Source organism: Camelus bactrianus, chromosome X (assembly GCF_048773025.1).
Source record: "Camelus bactrianus isolate YW-2024 breed Bactrian camel chromosome X, ASM4877302v1, whole genome shotgun sequence".
NCBI classification, from domain to species: Eukaryota; Metazoa; Chordata; class Mammalia; order Artiodactyla; family Camelidae; genus Camelus; species Camelus bactrianus.
The window spans coordinates 115,807,363-115,816,059 of NC_133575.1; the positions used below are offsets into that span (position 1 = coordinate 115,807,363).

The following is an 8,697-nucleotide window of genomic DNA, read 5'->3' on the forward strand; positions in this document are numbered from 1 at the left end:
CCTGGATCATTACATTTAAGAACATGAAATAATCACCTTGCCTCTATTTCACAGTAGACGGCACCATTTTTCTCCAGTATTCTTAGTTTCTTTCAAACCAACAATAGTAGAAATATCATCCAATATCCAGATTTACTACAGATTTTAGAATACAGTCAGTTCTTTCCTTAGCTTTCAGGACAGTCATGATTTCAGCAATCTCGTGAATGGAACAAGGAAAGGACCTTCCTGTGATCTCTTCCAAACTCTGTGAGTACTTCAACCAAAGTTAGCAACCTTTAGGAATTCCATATAAAATCCTTAGTGTTGCTTAAATAAATGACTGAGCCTGAACTACCTGTACAGGACCATAAGAATGTAGTACAGACAGAGCATGAACTGTATAGAACCTTACAGTTCATGTAATCCTACCCTCCTCATTTTACAGTTATGAAAACTGAGGCTCAAACAAAATAAGTGATTTGTCACAAGAAAGTAAGTCAGCATCCAAGCCCGGACTAGAATCTAGACTAGGCTATCTGAAATTCAATTTTAAGAGAGATCTTTCATATCTGATTCTTTGTATTTATTTCTTATCAAGTGCCTCTTTATCTAACTCGTTGAATGGGAAGAACTGGGGATCTGGGAAGACTACTGGCTCACTGAGAGTTCCAGTTAAGCAAGATGACATATAACTTGGTTTTCAAGTAAGCCTGTGCTCTTGTGGGCTTGAGGCTGGAGGGAACCTTACCTTTCCTTAGAACACTATCACCTGCCAAACATCTGCAAAATCGATATGCATCACCCAGTCTTAACTGTTAGTAAGCACTGTGAGCATCAAAGTGGGGGAGGACTGTTAGAAACTGGGTATCATTTTTCAGTACTCAACTTTGGTAAAAAGTCTAACAATGTTGACCACACCTTCCTTCTTAAAGGAGTATATTTTCCTCTACACACTCATCACAATGCATAACTATATATTTTAATAGTTTGTAGAATAATGTCTATCTATCTATCTCCACGTTTAAACCATGAGCCCCAAGATGGCAACAACCATGTCTATTTTGCTTACCATTACATGCTCCATGCTTAGTAAGTAGTATGTATTCACTAAATATTTGTCCAACCAATGGATGAGGCCTCTCCTCTCTTGGCTCTTTCATAATACTGTACTCTTCCAATTTTCTTTCCATATGTCTGACCTCTCTTCCTTTGTAGCCTTCACACAGGCTTATCTTTGTTTTCCCATATCCTAAAGATAAGCCCAAGGAAGAAATCCTTAGATCCCTTACTTCTACTTCAAGTACTGCTTCTGTATCAATAACTCTCGAATCACTTTTTCCAGCTAACTTCTTTCCAGAACTCCAATCCCACACTTTTTTCCAACTGTACCCAGGGCCTCTTGTTGAGCTATAGCAATAGAACCACTTGCATGAACTCAGTCAAATCAAATCACTCCATCTCCTAGGATTAGTTTGTTTATCCATAAAATGAGGGATATAGGGCAAAGTCCTAATTTTCCAGGCTAGCATTCAATATTATTTATAGTCAAGCCCTCCAAATATCTCACCAAACTTTTCTCACATACTTTCACCATACCCCAACACAACTAAGCTCCTCACTGTTCCCAATACGTGCCCTCTGCTTTTCTGGCCTCTGCCTAGAACACCTTTCCCACCCCACCCCCCAAATTCTGCATGTCCAGAGTTTGTCCAATTTTCAAAGCTCAGTTCAAACGCCACTTCCAGTAAGCTGTCTTTGATCTCCTTGGCCGCAAGCCCTTTGCCTCTCTTTTATGAGTGTGGATCTCATACTTGTAGTATTATAGTTGTTTGTATAATTTTTCTCCCTCCTTCTTGACTGTGTCATCCTGGAAGCCAGAGGCTATCCCTAAATCAGCCTGTGTCTCTCACATTGCCTTTGGTCCATAGCAGACACTTAGTAATCTTATGTTGAATGGATTCAGTTTAGGTCATATCAGTCACCCTGCTTAAAAGCCTTTAATCAATCCCTTTGTTTCTGGAATAAAGACCAAAATCCCTACAATGGCCCACTCCAACCACCCCAGCTTTTGTTCAATTTCCCAAATTCACTATGCTTTTCTCATCTCAGGACCCTGTGCATGCTCTTTCTTTCATCTAGAAAACTGTTTCACCCCCTTCAACACCCCCATCCCACTCCCATGTCTGTACTCAGCCTTAGTATCACTTCTTCAAGGAAGCTTTTCTTAAACCCCAAGCTAGATCAGTTTCCTCTGTTATATACCTTCATAGCTCCACCCCCATATTTTCTTTCATAACATCTATTGCTGACTGAAATAATAAAATTGTGTGATAATCTGATTTATGACCTTTTCCCCATTAAACTATAAGCTCCAAGTAAGGACCATGTCTGATTAGCTTACCTTTCTAATACCTGCACAGTGCCTAACCACATCACTGAATAAATAGCTATTGAATGACTGAATTGATGAATGACTGAGTTAAAAGTAAAAATTTGAGACTTAGAGTATAAAAAATTTTTCCTGGCTTCCTATAATTCCTTCAAAGTAAAATCGTGATGACAGGTAGCTATCTGGGACAGGTAAGCTGGCCTTCTATTTATCACAAGAAATTTACAAAATAGGATTAATACTGTCCCCCAAATGCTGGAAGAAAACCAAAATTACCTTTTTTAAATGAATATATGACCCCAAAAGGCATAACTAACACCAAGTGGTCTGTTCATTTAACTTAACAAACATTTATTAAGCACCTACTCTACACCATGTACTAGGATAGTTGCTGATATTACAATAAACTGGACTGATGCAGCCCCCTACTTGCTTGGAATATATAATTTAAGAGTGGAATTTATAGAAGCTTTTAAAAAATCCTTTATGACAGTCACAACACCCAAGTAATGCTATTTTGCAAGGATAGTAAGTTCTCCATCAAAGGAGATACTTAACCTGAAGGTGAAAGATCATCTGGCAGGGATGATTTAGAAATTATAACTGGGCCTAATCCAGGCCTCTTAAATTAGGTATCCTAGACCAGTGCTGCTTAAAGTGTGGTCCAAGGATCAGTGTTTGTGAATTTTATTACCAGGCAGCAACGACCTAAGTATGGAAATTGAGAATACACACAAGTGCAGAAATTGAGAATATGCCTTTACAAAATGTTGTAGCAATTTGAAAAAAATTAATTTTATGCCTGCTGAATCTAACAATTAAAATGTGAACTTATATTTTGTATGTCTTTTATCTTCTAGTAATTCATAGTTAATGTATTTTACTAAAGTAACCATCTGTGTTGGATTGGAAACATTTTAAGAACTGGTCTTTCACCAAGATAGTTTGAATAGCACTGGAGCAGTAGGTTAAGGATTACCTGTCAGCTTGTTAAAATGCAAAATCTCAGGTCCCACCCCATCCCTCTGAATCAGAATTAGCATTTTAACAAGATCCCCAGGGGATTCTTTAGCCCATTAAAGTTAGAGAAGAACTGGCCTACAGGATTTCTGAAGCCCCTTAGAACCCTGAGATTTTACAATTTACTTCAGATACAGAATTGAAGAGCTGAAAAACCCTTGGTGATGAAGTCCACCTTATCACTTTATAGATGGAAAAGCTGAGGCCCATGCAGAGAAAATCACGTGTCCAAGGTAACCGGCAAATTTGCAGAGCTAGCAATAGAACTCAACTTTCCTAATGCCCTTAATACCTGTGTCAGTTTTCCATCCTAGCACACTGCATGCTCACTCCTATTCCACCCAATCCTACTCTGTACCATCTCCTCAGTGATGTCACTGTTTCTAAGATACTTTCTGATATAACAAGTTGTTTTTCTATCTTTTATATACTGTGTGAATCTCGAATCACGACAATTCCAAGTGTCTACTTTATGATAACTGCCCTTAATCCTTTCTTTGCAAATCATCCCACATGCCTATTATCTGGCTGCTATATGGACATACTGGGGCTTCAGAAGAACTAGCACCAATTCCTGGTTTTTAAGAAAAGAGGCCTTTTTTGTTCCCATCAGTCCATTGGATACCAGACAGCAAGCTTTTCCAAAAGAGAACATATAATATCAAGGCTGCTTTAAAAAACTGAGTACGATCAGCTTGTGACTGACAAACAAGAAAATGGGGTACTAGGCCATATTAATAAAAGTCTAGTCTCCAAAATGAGGCAAATGATGATCCCTTCCTTGTGGTTCTGTCAGATCCAAGGCTTGAGGGGAGAGGTATGACTGCTCTTCAACTGTCTGAGGAGCTATTATTAAGGAGAAGCAAATTTGTTCTAGATAGTCCCAAAGAACCAGTGAATAGAAGTTACAGGGAGACAGATCTTGGCTTATAATGGGATTACTTCCTGTGACAATCAGAGTTACTCAAAGATAGAAAGAGCCACCTAATGAGCTCTCTGTCACTGCAGAGAGTTCAAATAGAAATCAGTCAATGAATTGGATGCTTAGGACAAATTCAAGAACTGGGTGAAGAAGTAAAGGTTAATGACCTTTAGGGATCCGTCCAGTACCAAGATTTTAGTATTCTAAAATTTTCAGAACAAGGTGACTCTAAGCTCTCAGAAAATAAGAGCAAGATCTGGTCCTAAAAGGAGCTGATTCTGCTGGACATGAGATGGATGACGCCATGAAAGTGGAAAAGTGGAGTCTTTCCAGGCATTCTTTTCAAAGGAAAGCAGGCTGTCCAAGGAAAGCCTTTAGGGCAGCCCCTCCAAAATACCCAGATGAGGCTTGACCCCACAATGGCCAACCACTATGTGTCACTCTAAGTTCCTGTTACTTTACATAAAGGACTGTACTACTTTCCAAAAAGAAAATATTGCCAAGCAGTACCCTTCCTACTATACCTACACTTGCCTGACAGATAAAGGTGGAAAATTCTCCCCAAGAAGGCAGTAGTGCTTAATGGTCAATGCCATGCATTCTAGAACCAGGTTTCCTGTGTTTTAATTCCCAATTGGGACATTTAATTGCTTAACCTCTCTGTGCCTCAGTTTCCTCATTAGTAAACCAAAGACAATAACAGTATCTGCTTCATAGCGTTAATGTAAGAATAATACACATTAAACCCTCAGCCCAAGATCCAAAACATCCTAAGCACTCAACAATGTTAGCAATTAGTATTGTGGGTATTATAATTACTACTATGGATACCGCAGTGTCGCCAACTCAAAAAGCCTCCATCAAGCAACCAGATCTCTCCCCCTACCAGTTCACAGGGGCTTCAGCCAGCCCCTGCATAGCCACAAACATCCAGAACCTAATGACCCTCATAAACCATACCATTCACACTAGGAATCCTGGCCCTTCACCCTGCTCTCTAAATCCAACAGCCACCCCTCCCCCAGTCCTCCTGCCTATACCACCCGCAGCCACAGTCAGAAGAACAGCAAACTGGAAATCTAGTTCTAGACAAACCATCAGGTGTTTCTTCCCTCCCAAGGACCCAGCTGGACCTAATACCATACCTACCAGTGGGAGGGGGTGGGGTACCTGAATCCCTGATCTAGCCCGGCAGCTCAACTACCTTGGGATGAGGAGTGGGCAGGCAATGGGACTTCCCACAGAGAAGCAAGGGAAGCCTCCCAAGTTTGTGAAGGAACTCAGGCCCAACCCTACAATGAGCCTATTAAAGGAAGAGGGGAGGTCTCAACCTGCTTTCAAAGGAAACAGTTATTTACAACTTTCTACTCACTTGCATCTGGGGGAGATAATAGGGAGATGGGGAAAGGGTCTGCACAGTATTCTTCTTTCTCATATATAGCGACGAAAAGCAGCTGCAGAGAAAGAGTTAAAGGAGAAAGGAAGCTCCAGCCATTACCCCATCCCTGAGCCTAGGGCTTTCTGGGGGGGGTCATGACAGTGCTTTCTGCTCTGGCTAGGGGCTCCTCGGTGGCTTTCTGCAGCAGCTGCCAGGCCCCCCAAGCAATTTGCAAGGTCAATGCTGACCTGCTTCCAAAGAAGAACAAAACAATTCACTGACAATGAAGCAAATAGCGCATACACCACATCGCAACCCCTCTTCCACAAATCAGGTTTTACCCCAGTGCCTCCCTGCCCAGATGCCGACTCTGGGCTTCCACCAGCCCCACTGGGGAACCCAGGATAGCATCACAGCTGCAGAGCATGTCTCGCCTCCCTGGCCAACCCAAGGAGACTCTCAGTATGGGGGAGAGATGCTATCGCAAAGGAGACCTGAGCCTGGGGGAGGGGGAAGGAGGGAAAGCTATGTTTCTTACCAAGCGCCACAGTCACTTCCCCGAAGCGGAGAGAAGGATGAATGAACTGAAACAAGTTGGAGGTTGAGCCCTCGCAGAGCTCAGCTTCCTCTTCTCTTTCTCTGGGTCTCTCTCCTGGTCCCTCTCTCGTCTGTCTCTGGTTTGCTCGCTAGCTTGCGCGCGCTCACGCTCACACTCCCTCCCTCCGTTTCTCTCTCTCCCTCTCTCCCTCCCTCCCTCCCTCCGTTTCTCTCTCTCCCTCCCTCCCTCCCTCTCTCTCTCTCTCTCTCTCTCTCTCTCTCTCTCTCTCTCTCTCTCTCTCTCTCTCTCTGTCTCTCTCTCTCTCTCTCTCTCTCTCCCTCCCCCTCCCTTTCCCTCTCTCTCTCCCTCCCCTCCCTCTCTTCCCTCCTCCCCTCCCCCTTTGCTGGTTTTGGATTCACCACTGCCTGGTGCTGAGCACGCGGCTGTGCTGGGGCTCAGAATACAGCGCTGCAGGGCTTTGGATCTGTGGTTGCTTTAGGAAAGACTAAAGTAGTATTTTATTCTTTAAGGTACCCAACAGAGAAATAGAGGGGGAAGCTCAGAGAGAAGGGGAGGAGCAGAGGAAGCAAGGGGAAGAGAAAGACAGCAAATGGGTAAGAGCAAATAGGCGGATAAAGGAAGTATGGATTACCATAGTTGATGTGTGATGCTTACTAGCTGCTTCAAGACGGAAGATAAGTGGTCTGTCTCCCTTACATCCCTATGGGAGCGCCTTCTTAACCCAGGCTCCAAATAAAGATTTGACAAATCTGTCTGTTCACATTACATCTCTGAGGACAATAATGAGCTAAAAAAATTTTTACATCAAAGAGGTTGCCATTCCCACTCCACTAAGAAGAAAAGGTCCAGCCACATTAATCTGTCAGTAACCTAACTGCCACCTCCACCCCCAACCAAGTAGAAGTGTGGACCCAATACAGATCTGTCAGCTGGAGCTTACCTCCAGGCAAAACAGGCAAGCAGCAGGACCACAATGCTTTCCTTTCAAAAACCTCTGAAGGGAATATAGCTGTATGTGTGTTAGGCTACATGTTAGACTGCACAAGGGGGAAGAAGGGAGGGAAGGAGATTAATTAACTCAAAGTATTAAAAAAATTATATTCGTATTGAGCAGAGAAAAAAAACCTGAGCAAAGTACAGTATCAATGCAAGAGAGGGTCGAAAAAGAGCTAGACTAAGAATAAAAGAATTTAGGTTTCAGTCCTACCTCTGAAAATGACTCGACTATTACCTTTGACAAGTCACTTCTTCAATCTGGCCTTCGTTATCCTCAATGGCAAAATGAATGGTGATGGATGTACATGATCTTGAAAGATCTTTTCACACATAACAATCTAGGCTCTAAAACAGGAAAATCCCAGGTGAAGGAGGATTTGATCTGTGGAGAGTGACATATAGACTACCAAATTTCAAAGGTTCTCCAAAAGTGAGTCTCCAAATGGGACCCCCAAATCACACTGACATGACATTCCATCTTGAGCATTTCAGGGGCAATATGAATATGAGCATATGTGTAAGGAACTGCTCCTATCAAAGAACCCAGCCTCTACCTACATATAATGATTAATACAACAGTTTTCTTAATTAAACCCCTCAAACTATTGATTTTCAGCCCATTTAGTCAGAGAACCAAAATGGTCCTTTAGGGCGTGTGATTGAACATGTGTTATATTGTGTGTATTAAGTATACTGGCCTCAAGATACATACAGTGACTGGAACATGGAAGGCATTTAAAAATTTTCCTACAGTGTGCTATTTCTATCTAAACCACTATCCTATTGGGTTCCCCATCAAATTCCTAATACTCTACTCCTATTCATTGAGGCACCTGTGCTCCACTCTGACTACATGCTTTTTCAAAAGCATATAGCCATATACTGAGTACATAGAGAGATAGGGATCCATAGGCTCTGTTATTGAGCTGAAAGAATCCATAAAGATAACCATATCATTTTGCAGAAAGAGAAACTGGCCTGCAGAAAAAAATATAGCTCACCCAACATCACAGTGAATCAGTGACAGAACCAAGACCTGCTGACCCCGGGTACAGTATTTTTGTCTACCAAAGCAACATGTAAGTTGTGCATAAAGTAAGTGTATATGTGGGAACATAGCTATGCACACTCCTTCCTGCAGAAGAACCTATTTTTATGTACATTTTTTGCATAAATGCCCATTGGATGTAATGGATTAGTGAAACGGCAAAAATAAATATTGTGAACTTGCATAAGGTTGCTGTGTTATTTCCTATGGTTGCCATAACAAATTATCATAAATTTGATGGCTTAAAACAACAGAAGTTTATTGCCCCATAATTCTGGAGGCCAGAAGTCTGACATCAAGGTGCTGGCAGGGCCACAGTTTCCCTAAAGTCTCTAGAAGAGAATCTTTCCTCGCCTCTTCCAGCTTCTGGTGTCTCTTTGCATTCCTTAGCTTATAGAAACAT

At 42.0% G+C, this 8,697-nt stretch overlaps 1 protein-coding gene across 1 annotated transcript in view; it reads right to left on the reverse strand.

Moving 5' to 3' along the window:
- The window catches only part of GABRA3 (gamma-aminobutyric acid type A receptor subunit alpha3), a 237,812-nt gene extending 231,402 nt beyond the window's left edge, over positions 1–6,410 (reverse strand). The window contains exon 1 of the mRNA XM_010956353.3: positions 6,230–6,410. The gene's annotated coding sequence lies outside the window, so the exon portion shown is untranslated. The remainder of the gene's footprint in view (positions 1–6,229) is intronic.
- Positions 6,411–8,697: the final 2,287 nt, after the last annotated feature.